This window comes from Pogona vitticeps, chromosome 2, assembly GCF_051106095.1.
Source record: "Pogona vitticeps strain Pit_001003342236 chromosome 2, PviZW2.1, whole genome shotgun sequence".
Classification (NCBI taxonomy): Eukaryota; Metazoa; Chordata; class Lepidosauria; order Squamata; family Agamidae; genus Pogona; species Pogona vitticeps.
In genome coordinates this window covers 249,830,779-249,843,012 of record NC_135784.1, presented here as the reverse complement: position 1 = coordinate 249,843,012, position 12,234 = coordinate 249,830,779, and the positions used below count along the sequence as shown (strand labels likewise).

Genomic DNA, 12,234 nt, shown 5'->3' with positions numbered 1-12,234 from the left:
GAGATTACACCTCACAGAAATCTTACCCCGGTCAGCAAGTTCAATGTCTTAATGTATCACCTCACTAGAAAGGCCAATTATTCACACTTCACATATTGGAACGAAGATACTTAGCAATATGAAATTTCCAAAGGATACTCAGAATTAAGCATCTATGATAAAAGAGGTGTTTGGACTCAAGTCTCCCAAAGATATATCTCTCATTTTTTTCCAAAGGATATTGCAACCAGCAGTATATTCCAATTCCCCATAATGGCTCTTCATAAATTTGTATGTGCGAATTAGCACCTATTCATGTGCATTTTACAGCTCAACAAAAAACTGGGCAACACTGTATGATACAGACTAGTTTAGCCATCATGAGGATCCAGTTCATCTTGACAGTTTGCACCCTGACATGTGTTAAATTCACTTGTTGCTTAAACTAAACTAATGTCAGCTTTGGTTTTGCAATTCATCACTTTCAAGTTTAAAAATCAATACTGGGAAGTTTTGTAACAGTTCTTCTAGATAACTGTTCCAGAATATGTTACCAAGAAACAGGCAATGTGGGAATAAGACAGCCTGTTCTCAAATTACCAAAGCATAAACAACAGCCATCACCAGATACACACACTTTAAAAAAAGAAAAAGAAGAGGTCATTATATATTTAGACAAGGACAGGGACAAGTTGGACAAGACACTTTGTGGATACAACCATGGCAATGCTCTCTGAGCTAAACACACTTATTGCACTTAAAATAAATGTTTGTTACTTTTATATCCTGGCTTTCCTCTGATCTCAAGGTGCCATACAAGGCTCTCCTCTGCACTTTTCTTCCTAACCACTGGATAACTCATTGGCTTAGGTCTGTGGCTGCGAAGCCAAAGGTTGGGAATTCAATTCCCCTTTGTGGCTCCTTGACAGGGGCTGGACTTGATGATCCATAGGTTCCCTTGCAACTCTAAGATTATGACAATTAAGATTATCCATCCATCCATCCATCCATCCGAATTCTATACTGCCCATCTGGCTGCTACAAGGCCACCCTGGGCAGTTTACACTAAAAAAAAAGACACAAAAATATAAGACATTGCCAAGTTACAACTATATTATGACAGACTTGTCAGGCATCCAGTGAGCTGAGTCGGAATTTGAATCTGGGTCTCCCAGATTCAATCGGAATTTGAATCAGACAGCTGAATCAGAATTTAAATCTGGGTCTCCACAGTTCTAGTCTAACATTCTGACCACCAAACCACATACTAGTAACTGCAACTCATTGGGCTGAGCAGGAAGGATTTCAAGGTCTGGACCAGAAATATTACAAAGCATCCTCTCCCAGCTTCTATACCTCCAAACTCAAAGTATTGTCAGACGGATGCCATAACAATTACTTTAGAGAAGGCTATTCCTAAACCAGGATTCAGATCCAGGCATTTCCATCTTGTTAAATTAACAGACACGTTAAGATAGCTTGAAATACTCAAGAGTTTCTTTGGATGCTATGATTTCCCTCAGAAAGTTTGATAGCTAAAGCTGAATTAACCAAATGACAGTATCTCAGCATGTGCTCTCCGTTCCAGTGGTGAGAAATTGTTCATCCCCAGATCGCAAATTGTTGGATGCTGCTATCAAATAATGAGCCTTGATGACATGGGCACTGTCCTTCTATGACCTGCTTACCTCAAGGACATGATGAATATCTCTCCTCTCCCTGCTCAACAGATACTGTTAAGGAAAAGGTCTGGCCTCCGTCTACCTCACAGATTTCCATCCTCTTAGCAAATGTACCCATACATTTATCAGAACCTGTAGAAGTATGTAAGAGATACACTGGCACCATGTTATTATAGTGCTTATTACATCCAACATTCACTGTTATGTTCACTTTTCTATCCATGACTCAGCAACAGTATAATGTTGTGGGTCCCAGAGCATCTCCCTACCACTGTGCAGTTATGAACAGCGTCAGATAGCATTACATTAATTCTTCTGATATTATATTTCAGACTTTGTTCTGGAACAGTAGAACCCTAGGGTGACTTCCCAGTTTCTCCGTCATTCGAATTAGGAGGAAATCCACCCTCCCACTGCAGTCTCTGCCCACCCCCATAATCCCAAAACCTGCTCCAAAGGCCTGGGAAAACCTCCAGAACAGGTTTTGGACCATGTGGAGGAAAGCAAGAAACTCAGCAGCCAAGGGAGACTAGAACAACATTGAATGCATAATAGCATGGCAGTGTTTTTAGCTCCCAGGGCCACAACGTACAGACAAGAATGCTTCCTGCTGAGAACACAGCTTTGCTGCACTGCTTCCAGTTGACAGTTTGCTCGGGAAGACATTGAACAGCAATTCATTAATCAGCTGCAATTTGGTAGGGAAGACGATGAGCAAGATTTCCATTAATTAGATAACTCTTAATTGCCTCTCAGCCTCAAAATAGCCCAAACAAACCAAGGGCTCACAGAAGCTTATCATTAAAATCAATTTGGCAGGAACCCAAAAAACTTGATTTGCCAAGCTGTTAGCTCAGTTCATGCACTCAAGATTGTGAAATCCACTATTACCAAAGCTGCATCTAAAGTTCACTTACTCAGAAATAAATTTCCTTTTTTGGGGGAGGGGGAAATCATTATGTGCCTTAGTTATTTCCAGCTATCTGCCTTTCGGGTTGAGGAAAGCAGGGTCATTCCACACCACCACCACCTTTATAGAAATCTACAGCTCTGGCTGGAGTGTGTTTTAACAGATGGGCAGGGTGGCAGACTGTGGGCTGTAAACCAGCAAGCCGTGTGGAATCTGCGCTGAATGACATTGAACTGAATGCTCGTAAAGTTCACCGACACAGGCAGCCTCAGACTTGCATGCAATTCCACAGAAGGGAGAACACACATAGAGTACACATCACTAGCCTGCCTCTCCCCATCCCCCCACAACCATCCAGGAGGAAGTTCAAGACTTGCCATTCGGAATTACATTCTTCTCACACACATAACAACCTCCTCATCTGGAGCAAACAAAGGAAAGGAAACAAAAATGCCACATCCACACTATTTAATTCTGCAAAGAAATTAGCATATGTTGCCACAAGTGAGAAAACATGAGATAGGAATCTAGACCTGACAACTATCAAGAACTGTAGTAGCATTATTAACAATGGCAATGCAGTAAAAAATAAAAATAAAATTTGGGTTGGAATTCTGAAATCTAGCAACTATGTTGTGAGTGTGGAGAAAGGAAAAACATTTTATGGAAACAAACAGGAACTGGTGCAAGTATCTATTTTTCACTGAAAGGACTACAGTATTCTTAACTCTTACTATTCTGGGACAAGAGGAAAAGATGGACTAAGATGGACTTGTAATTTAGTAAGAGTCTTCTGGCTTTTGTTAGTTTGTGTTTACAACAAAACTGTTGCCACGATATATGTTATATTTGTATACATATACACACAGTTCCAATATAGAGCAACTGCCTCGTATATTATAGATGACTTGCATGCCTCTTAATGTAGAATACACAATTTGTTCCGAGTGTCTACCCAATCTCTTAAGCCTTCTATGTATTTAATTAATAACTATTTCATGTTTACACATGGTACTTGTTACATGATTGGCTCAGACACAACTGGACAAGCTTCCCAGGGAAGCTACCTTCTGACCAACTGGAAAAAAAAAGAAACCAAATATTCTTCTGAAAATAACTGGCAAATGGAGGACACACTTTCTATGAAAAGTTTTCACCTTTTAGGTCTTCCACACTTGCCACCCACTTTAATTATAACACTTATTTTTAAAGCCAGATGATGCCTGTAGAGTAAACATGCCTGATCCCACCAGAATTATATCACTAATGGGGGAGGAATAAAAGTACTGTAATAAAAATAATAAGTATAGAATTTTTTTAAAAAAAAACTCTTTTCAAACTAAGATTTACCTGATTGAATTACTATTACGGAGAAGCAACCAAGGTAACAAGATGTTGCGCCGATTTAAAAGTGAAGAGTTTACTGTTAACACTGCAGCTCCCTCACCCACCCCTACCCACCCCCTTTTTTTTTCTTCAGAAAGAGAAATTAGTCCTTTGGCACCAGGAGAGGGAAATAAGACGCCGAAGTTGAGAGGATCCTTAACAGCCCAGGACGGGGATGGAGGCTCAGGTCTGTAAAAAGCCACCAAAGAAGACACGAATAAAGAGGAGCATTGATGTTCCCAGCTGCACAGACGGACCGGCTAAGAGCCTAGGGAAATAGCAGGGCTGCAAAGGGGAGCTCACCTTCCTCTCGTGCCGCCCGGACGGACGGGCGCGCGCGCGCTCACCCCCGTGGCTGCTGCCGCCTCCTCCTCCTCCTCCTCTGGAGGGGCTCCCCGCTTCTCAAGGCTCAAGCTTCCCCAGCTTTTGAGGCGCCTGAAGCGCGAAGCAGCACCATCGCTGCCCAAGCGAGAGAGTCAAGGACGGGAAGCCAACCAGCGTCGCCCGCCGCCACTCTCGCAGAATTCATTGACCTATCCCAGAGAGCCCGTGTATTGTAGGAGATGGGGCAGGGGGCGGGGCAGGGGGCGGGCCGGCTCGCTTGACGGGCAGCCGTCGCTTCCCTCCGCCTCGCCAGGCCGGGAGCCCAAAGCTCCGAACCGGGACGGGGAAGGCTTAGCCGGGAGAGGGTTGCTGGGACGACGCGAGGATGGGAGACCCCTGGTGGAAAGAGGGCAGAAGCGCACCCGGGCGCGTCCTGTGCGGCCAAACGGTCAGGTGGGAAAAGAAGGGGGGGGGGGCTGAGAAACCCAGAAGCAACATTGGAGACTTGTGGTGACACTTTGAAGAGGAGGCAAGTTTTATATGATGCTTAAGCTTTCGTGGACTGTCACCCGCCTCGGATGCTGCTCTCTAAGGAAGGGCGGAGACAGACGACTGTTCTCTCCTGCTGCCCCAGAGCTGAAAAGGACACACGCAGGCCAGAATATCAGATGGGAAAAAAACCCCGAAAGATCTATTTAGAAATGAGAACAAACAAACAATCAGTCACGGATTCTTGTGCAAAAAGAAATAGGACGGTTTTTTTAAAAGTTCAAATGCAGAGTACAACACCAGAATGGTTTTCCCTTTGTCCCATCTTCTTGTAAAAGAAGCCAACACAGAGATATAGCCATGCTGGTGTTGAGGAATGGCTCTATGTCTGAATCCTGAATTGCCCTTTGGGACTTATTTGCCTCCCAGCCATCAGTGCTTGGCATCATTGACAAGTTTGTGCGATGGGCCCAGTTAATTCTTCTACAGTTCCAACAGCTACTGCATGGAATACAGGATGGGTACCGTATGGTGCACTTGTTGTCACACGAGCCATCATTTTATATAGGAGTCTTGTCCTGGTCCAGAGAACGTTTAAGAAATTCCTTTCTCGGTTACAAATATAGTGTGGCATAATGGAAAGAGTATTGGACTAGAAGTAACTTGGATTCAAATCCTCCACCTGGGATGGAAAGGATAAAACCATTCCCTAAACATCTCACATGCCTTGAAAACACTTTTAAAGGCAATGTAAGTGGGATGTAATTTAACAACATTTGACAAAAACTGACCCATGCTGCCTATCAAAACTCAGGGAAACCTGGTCTAAGTGACCTAGCAAACTTCCATTCTTCAGCTGCAATCAAACACCTTTATCTGATAGCCTCATTCCTGTGTCAACAATGCATTGTGACTTTGTCTATTGTCTGCACCCTTATCCGGTCATGACCCCTCTTGAGGATATGTATAAATACAGATAATATGAATACTCCTTGTGCCAGAAGGAGTGGATTTTGATCAACAGATTAGTCTTCAAAATGTAGCATTATTATGTTTTGTCCTTCACCTCCCTTCACTTTTAATTCTAGCATGCTGAGGCAAAGGAACAGAGCTACTTCTTTGTCTGAAGATCCCTTCCTTTCTGAGTAAAGAGACTGAAGAGGCAAAATGCTGATCTAGCTATTGATCTATTGAAGGAAGTCCTCCTCATAGGCAGACATTAGGGAGATTTTAATACTCTGGTCAGAGGGAATTGAAATGAACAGAGTGCAGACAGTGATAATTACCTTAAGTGGCCATTAACAAAACATTAACCCCTCTGGAAATAAACATAACAGTAGCTGGGTGATAATTACAAGCTTCCTTCTATTGATGCCCTGGGAAAGGCACATTTGTTGTTGTTTAGTCATTAAGTCCACTCTTCCTGACCCCATAGATCAGAGCAGGCCAGGCCCTCCTGTCTTCCAGTGCCTCGGGGAGTTTGGTCAAATTCATGCTGGTAGCTTTGATGACAGTGTCTAGCCATCTCATCCTCTGTCCTCCCTTTCTCCTTTTGCCTTCAAACTTTCCCAACATCAGGGTCTTTTCTAGGGAGTCTTCTCTTTTCATGAGATGGCCAAAGTATTGGAGCCTCAGCTTCAGGATCTGTCTTTCCAGGGAACACTCAGAGTTGATTTCCTTTAAAATGCATAGTTTGTTCTCTTTGCAGTCCAGGGGACTCTCAAGAGCCTCCTCCAGCACCACAGTTCAAAAGCATCAGCGGTCAGCCTTCTTTATGGCCCAGCTCTCACTTCCCTAAATTGCTGCTGGAAAAACTATACCTTTGACTATGTGGACCTTTGTTGGCAAGGTGAGTCTCTGCTTTTTAAGATGCTGTCTAGGTTTGTCATCTCTTTCCTCCCAAAAAGCAGGAATCTTTTAATTTCGTGGCTGCTGTCACCATCTGCAGTGATCATGGAGCCCAAGAAAGTAAAATCAGTCACTGCCTCTGTATCTTCCCCTTCTATTTGCCAGGAGGTGATGGGACCAGTTGCCATGATCTTAATTTTGTTTTTTGTTTTTTTGTTTTTTGTTTTTTGTTTTATGCTGAACAAATCTCTGGTTTTTTGCTTTCTCTTATTTTCCTCTATATCTTTGCACTGTTCATTTAAGAAGGCCCTCTTGTCTCCCCTTGCTATTCTTTGGAAGTCTGCATTCCATTTTCTGTAACTATCATCCTTGCATTTTGTTTCCCTTCTCTGCTATTTGTAAGGCCTTGTTGGACAGCCACTTTGCCCACAATAGTAGATATGATAATCATCTGAATTGAATTCTCCCATTCCTGTCCATTTTAGTTCACTGATGCCCAGGATGTCAATGTTTGTTCTTGCCATCTCCTGTTTGACCACCTCCAGCTTACCAAGATTCATAGATCTTACATTCCAGGTTCCTATGCAGTATTTTTCTTTGCAGCATCAAACTTCCCTTTCACTTCCAGGCGCATCCACAGCTGAGCGTCCTTTAGGCTTTGGCCCAACCACTTTATTAGCTCTGGAGCTACTTGTACTTGTCCTCTGCTCTTCCTCAGTAGCATGTTAGACGCCTTCAGACCTGAGGGGCTCATTTTCCAGCGTCATATCTTTTAGCCTTGTATTTCTGTCCATGGAGTTTTCTTGGCAAAGATACTTGCCAGTATGGCTTGCCAGTTCCTGCTACAGGTGGATTGCGTTTAGTCAGAACTCTCCCTGCACGGCATTGCCCATAGCTTCTCTGAATTACTCAAGCCCCTTTGCCACGACAAGGCAGCAATCCATGAAGAGGAACATAAGTAAGGCACATAGTGATAAAGCCATTGTGAACTTAGGACACGGGACACTGATTTTACCCTCACCCCCAAGAAGCAACACTGTGTTGCAGCAAAACAAACAAACAAACAAACAAACAAAAGACCCAACAATAGCAGAGTCTTGTGACACCTTAATGATTAAAAAAATACAGTTAGCAGAGGTTTAGCATAAGCTGCCTGCATAGATGTTGCCTCAGTAGAGCTTCACTTTGCCATTAATTCTTGTTTTGCTCTTCTAGTTGCAATCTGAAAGTTTTTCCATTCAAATATGGTCACACTGATGTCAGATTTCCTTAGAACCTTGCAGTGTTACCCCATTGGCTTTTGACCTTTATCTTAAACCGGTGTCGAACTTGTGTCCATTTCTTATACTGTGTAGAGAGATCTGTTTGTCCATTGGATGGATTGCTGACATGAGATAACGTATGTCCCATTGGAAGATGACCAGGTGTACAGATATCTCCCTGACATTTTGCTTGACGTTATTAGGACCTGCATCAATGCTGCCAGAGTGGGTGTGTGGGAACATCATTGGCAGCTGAATTTGCCACCTGGTTTCCATATCTGTATCTCTGTTGTATGGGATGTTGCTGCTGCACAGTAAAGAGATAAATAGGCTACTATTTACACAATCTACCCAGCTAGCCAAGTCTATGAATATATTTCTTCCAAAACAAAGTAACATTTTATGTATCTGATGAAGTGGCGTGCTCTCAGAAAGCTTAAGCTATAATAAAATTTGTTGATCTTTGAAGTACCACAGGACTTCTTTTTCTGCTGTAGGAGGCCAACACAATTACTCTTTCTCCTTGTATGAATAATCCAAAGGTAAAACATCACTGGGATCTGCCACTTTACAGTCTCTGTGTTCAAGCGTTGATTGGGCTGTTTCTGCTAACATGATCATCAGAAGCCCCAGTATGTGGAGGTAGGTTAGTCAGAGCTTGGAAAAATTGCTTTTTGGGACCACACCTACCAGAATCACTTCATAGGGATTTACGTACTGGCAACGGTATTCTGGGAGTTGTGGTCCAAATGTAACATTTCCAAGCTGTGATGGCTCTAGCCTTGCTAGACTCTTTCTTTCTCCTTTGGCCCTCTTGCTTTTCTGTGTTGAGCCCTGCCTATAGTAAGGAAGGATGGAAGATTGTTAAATCCCCTAAGCTCGAACCCATGCAGGTCAGTCAGAGCCTGACAAACAGAAGGCAGGGATGGCCCCAGACTGAGAGATTCTCTCAAGTGGCAGAGTTTCATGCCATAAATCGGCACCACAAATTATTAGTCATTGGCTGTGTTATTCTTGTGCTCTTTGCTCTCAGGCAGAGATTCTTTGCTTAAGGCTCCATCATAAATTCACCTGGATATTATGTCCCCTGACTTGTGTGGGGGTTTTGCCATTTGCCTTTTGTTTTAACTTCAGGAAGCAAGTTCTCCTGAATTTGTAGCTCTCATCTCTAGTATCATCATCAAAAGAGCCCTCTCCCTGATAAACTGTCTTCTTGCTGCTTGAGGGTGATGTCTGTGTTAAGTTCGTAGTCTTTCCCCCAGTTCAACCTCTATATCCCACTGTTAACTAATCTGAATGTGCCCTGGCATGCCACCTTACTCTGAGTTGTCACTTACAGTTCAACTTTTGGGGCAGATACCATTAGCAGTACTCTTTTCCTGTCTCTTGCAAAAACTGAATAGGAAATGGGTGCTTCCTGCCTGTTTCATCTCTTCTGCACCATCCCTGTCTTCCTTTAGGTCCAAAGTAATAATTCATTCATTATTTTGACTAAACAAGCCAACCTCCTTCCTATCCCATCCTATCATGTTTAAGATTGTATTATACTGTACATGTTTTTGGTTCATAAACAGAAAGGAACAGAGGACAGTGGGGCAGGTGGTTTGCCAAATATCTGCCCCGAATGCATTTTGAAAACATCACTGACGGTAAAGCAAGGTTTCGAATACTATAGTCATTTTATTTTCATACTAGGTTTTTCTTCTACTTATCGAGTATACAGTATTTCAATATGTGCATAAGTACCTGGAAAATTACTAGGTCCATTAAAATGTGTGGTGATGTTCTCAGTGATGTTCCATTGTTTCGTCCCAGGTGAAAGTACATATGATTGAAGGTTCAGGTTATGGATTGAGATATGTTGAGGTTCCCCTCCCCCATTCATTCTTTTTGTGTCTGCTTCTGTGGACTGTGAACTCATCTGGGCATTTAAGGCCCATATCCAATGATGGGCTGAACAGGGGCAGCACCTACCTCACTTGTTCCAGCTGTGAGCAGCCCTTGTCCATATCTTTTTTCCAGGTTTGGTCAAGGGGAGAAAATATGGGCATTGGGATGTATTTCCAGGGCCTACAGTGTTAATGATCTTCAAGATACTGGTTCATATTGCAGTGCTTGGTAGTTAAATAAGACTGTACCAGTTGTAATCTGCCTCTTTAAGAGCCAAACCAGTTGGAGCAAGCAGTGTAAATGGATCAGAAGAAACCATTTCTGGCAACAGAAGCCAAAAGGAGCAGCTGGAGCCATATAAGCTCTTCTTAGGGCCATCCTAGACCAACACGGGTTAATATTTGCAGATAAGACCGTTGTCTGTACTCTTATCCTAAACCAGAGATAATGTTTATTTAAATTGCACTGGCATCTTTTCACTTATCCAAAATTTCAGGCCTAGATTTCTTCAGTTCAGCTTCTACCACTCCCACACCTCCAGGAAATTGAAAAATGAAAAGTTTGCATTCCTGGTTTCAGATATGATGTCAGGAAAGAAGCCAGAGATGAAAAACTATGAAGCTCCTCACCACTGACCTTAGAGTTCCAGTATAGTATTTTGGGAATTCTGGAGAATCATCTCTGCTCAGACTGGAAATCTGGGCAGCAGAACATTAAGAATTCAACCATGTTTCAGTTTCCTGGCTCTCAGCCATTAATTATATATTTGGTAGTTTTTCTCCAGTAAGTCATTATCCTGTCTGAACTGCAATGCTGAAAATGTTATTAATAACACTAATAAAATTTTGAAAACAAACAAGAGGACACCTCTCCAAGAGGATTATAGCTATTGACACCAGTTCTTCAAAGTGAGAGAAACAGATCAGGATCCAGTTTCAGACCCTTCAAGAAAAGCATTCACAGCTTTGCATTTTCAGTGCACTGTATGCCATCCGCCATTTTAGAGGGGAGATATTACAATGTCCCATTTCATCAAAGATTCTGTATTTGTGGATCAGGAGAGGTCAAAGATGTTTTCCATTATCTATTAAGTTGCCCTTTATATGAGTACCCCAGAAATCAATTTCTTGCTGGCATTCTTGGACCTTTGTGTGATAGGCCTCCCTTGGCTCAACTTTGTACACTGCTTGTAGGTAGGGTCGTAACTATTGCCTAACAAGTAGCAGAATTTGGTTTGGCAGCAAGGAAAAGACATGCCAAGCATCAAAATTCTTAAGAAAGGAGGGGACCTATGTCATCTTATATTTATGTGTAAATATGTTATGCCAGTGCTGTGTATGTTTTATGTTGCTGTTGATATATTGTGACAACCAACGCTTTTAAGTAATAAAGCTTGTCCTGTTCTGAACTAATATAAAATTAACATGGTCTTTTGGTGATATACCTTGAGATAATTCCTTGGCGGCAGAAATAAGGAGTGGGTACTAGAATTCTATAAATTTCAACTCTAGAGTGATCTTTATTGTTGTTCTTATGTGCCATCAAGTCACCTTCAACTTATGGTGACCCCATGAAGGAGCAATCTCCAAAATGTCCTATCTTCAACTGCCATGCTCAGCTCTTGTAAACTCAAGCCTGAGATTTTCTTTGGGGAATTAGTCCATCTCATACGAGTCTTCTTTTACTGCTACTTTCCTAGCATTATTGTCTTTTCCAGAGAATCCTGCCTTCTCATGAGGTGCCCAAAGTAGGAAAACCTCAGTTTCAACATTTTTGCCTCTAGAGATATGTAGTTCAGGCTTGATTTGCTCTAGGGTCTATTTGTTCATCTTTCCGGCAGCCAAGGGTATCTGCAAATATCTCCTCCTGCACATTTCAAATGGAACAATTTTTGGGGTCAGCTTTCTTTACTGTTCAGCTTTAATACCCATGAAAAGTGACTGGAAATACAAGAATGTGGATGGTCTTGGTCTCCAGTGATACATTCTTACACTTGATTTTCTTTTCTGATTCCTTCATTGCTGCGCTTCTGAGTCTCAGTCTTCTTCTGAATTCTTGGTGCAGTCTCTGTTTAGGTTGATGATGGAACCAAGGTATACAAAATCTCTAATTATTATCATTTCTTCATTGTCAAAGTTAAGGTTGATTATGATTTTGGTCTTCTTAACATCCAACTGCAGTCCTGTTTTGGCATTTTCCATTTCAAATCATGGCTGCTTTCTGCCAGTAAAATGGTGTCATCTGCATATGCTAATACCTGTGCACTAGAGGGTTGTGGGAGGAACACCTAGCCCCTGATGGGGGTCCCGCAGGGCACCCCAAAACACTGAGGAGCTCTCTTGGTCTCTGGCAGGACTGGGGCTGTGCAGCCCTGTACTGAGTGGGAGGTGCAGCCAGGGGGTCACCATGCCTTGGGGGGGGGGTCAGGGGACAAAAGGCAGTAGGAGTTGCAAGGGCCATACCA

At 42.6% G+C, this 12,234-nt stretch overlaps 1 protein-coding gene across 3 annotated transcripts in view; it reads right to left on the bottom strand.

The window, feature by feature from the left end:
• Positions 1 to 4,498, bottom strand: part of MARCHF3 (membrane associated ring-CH-type finger 3) — a 180,933-nt gene extending 176,435 nt beyond the window's left edge. For all 3 annotated transcript variants that reach the window (XM_078386218.1, XM_072992399.2, XM_020790680.3), the window contains exon 1: positions 4,261 to 4,498. The gene's annotated coding sequence lies outside the window, so the exon portion shown is untranslated. The remainder of the gene's footprint in view (positions 1 to 4,260) is intronic.
• Positions 4,499 to 12,234: the final 7,736 nt, after the last annotated feature.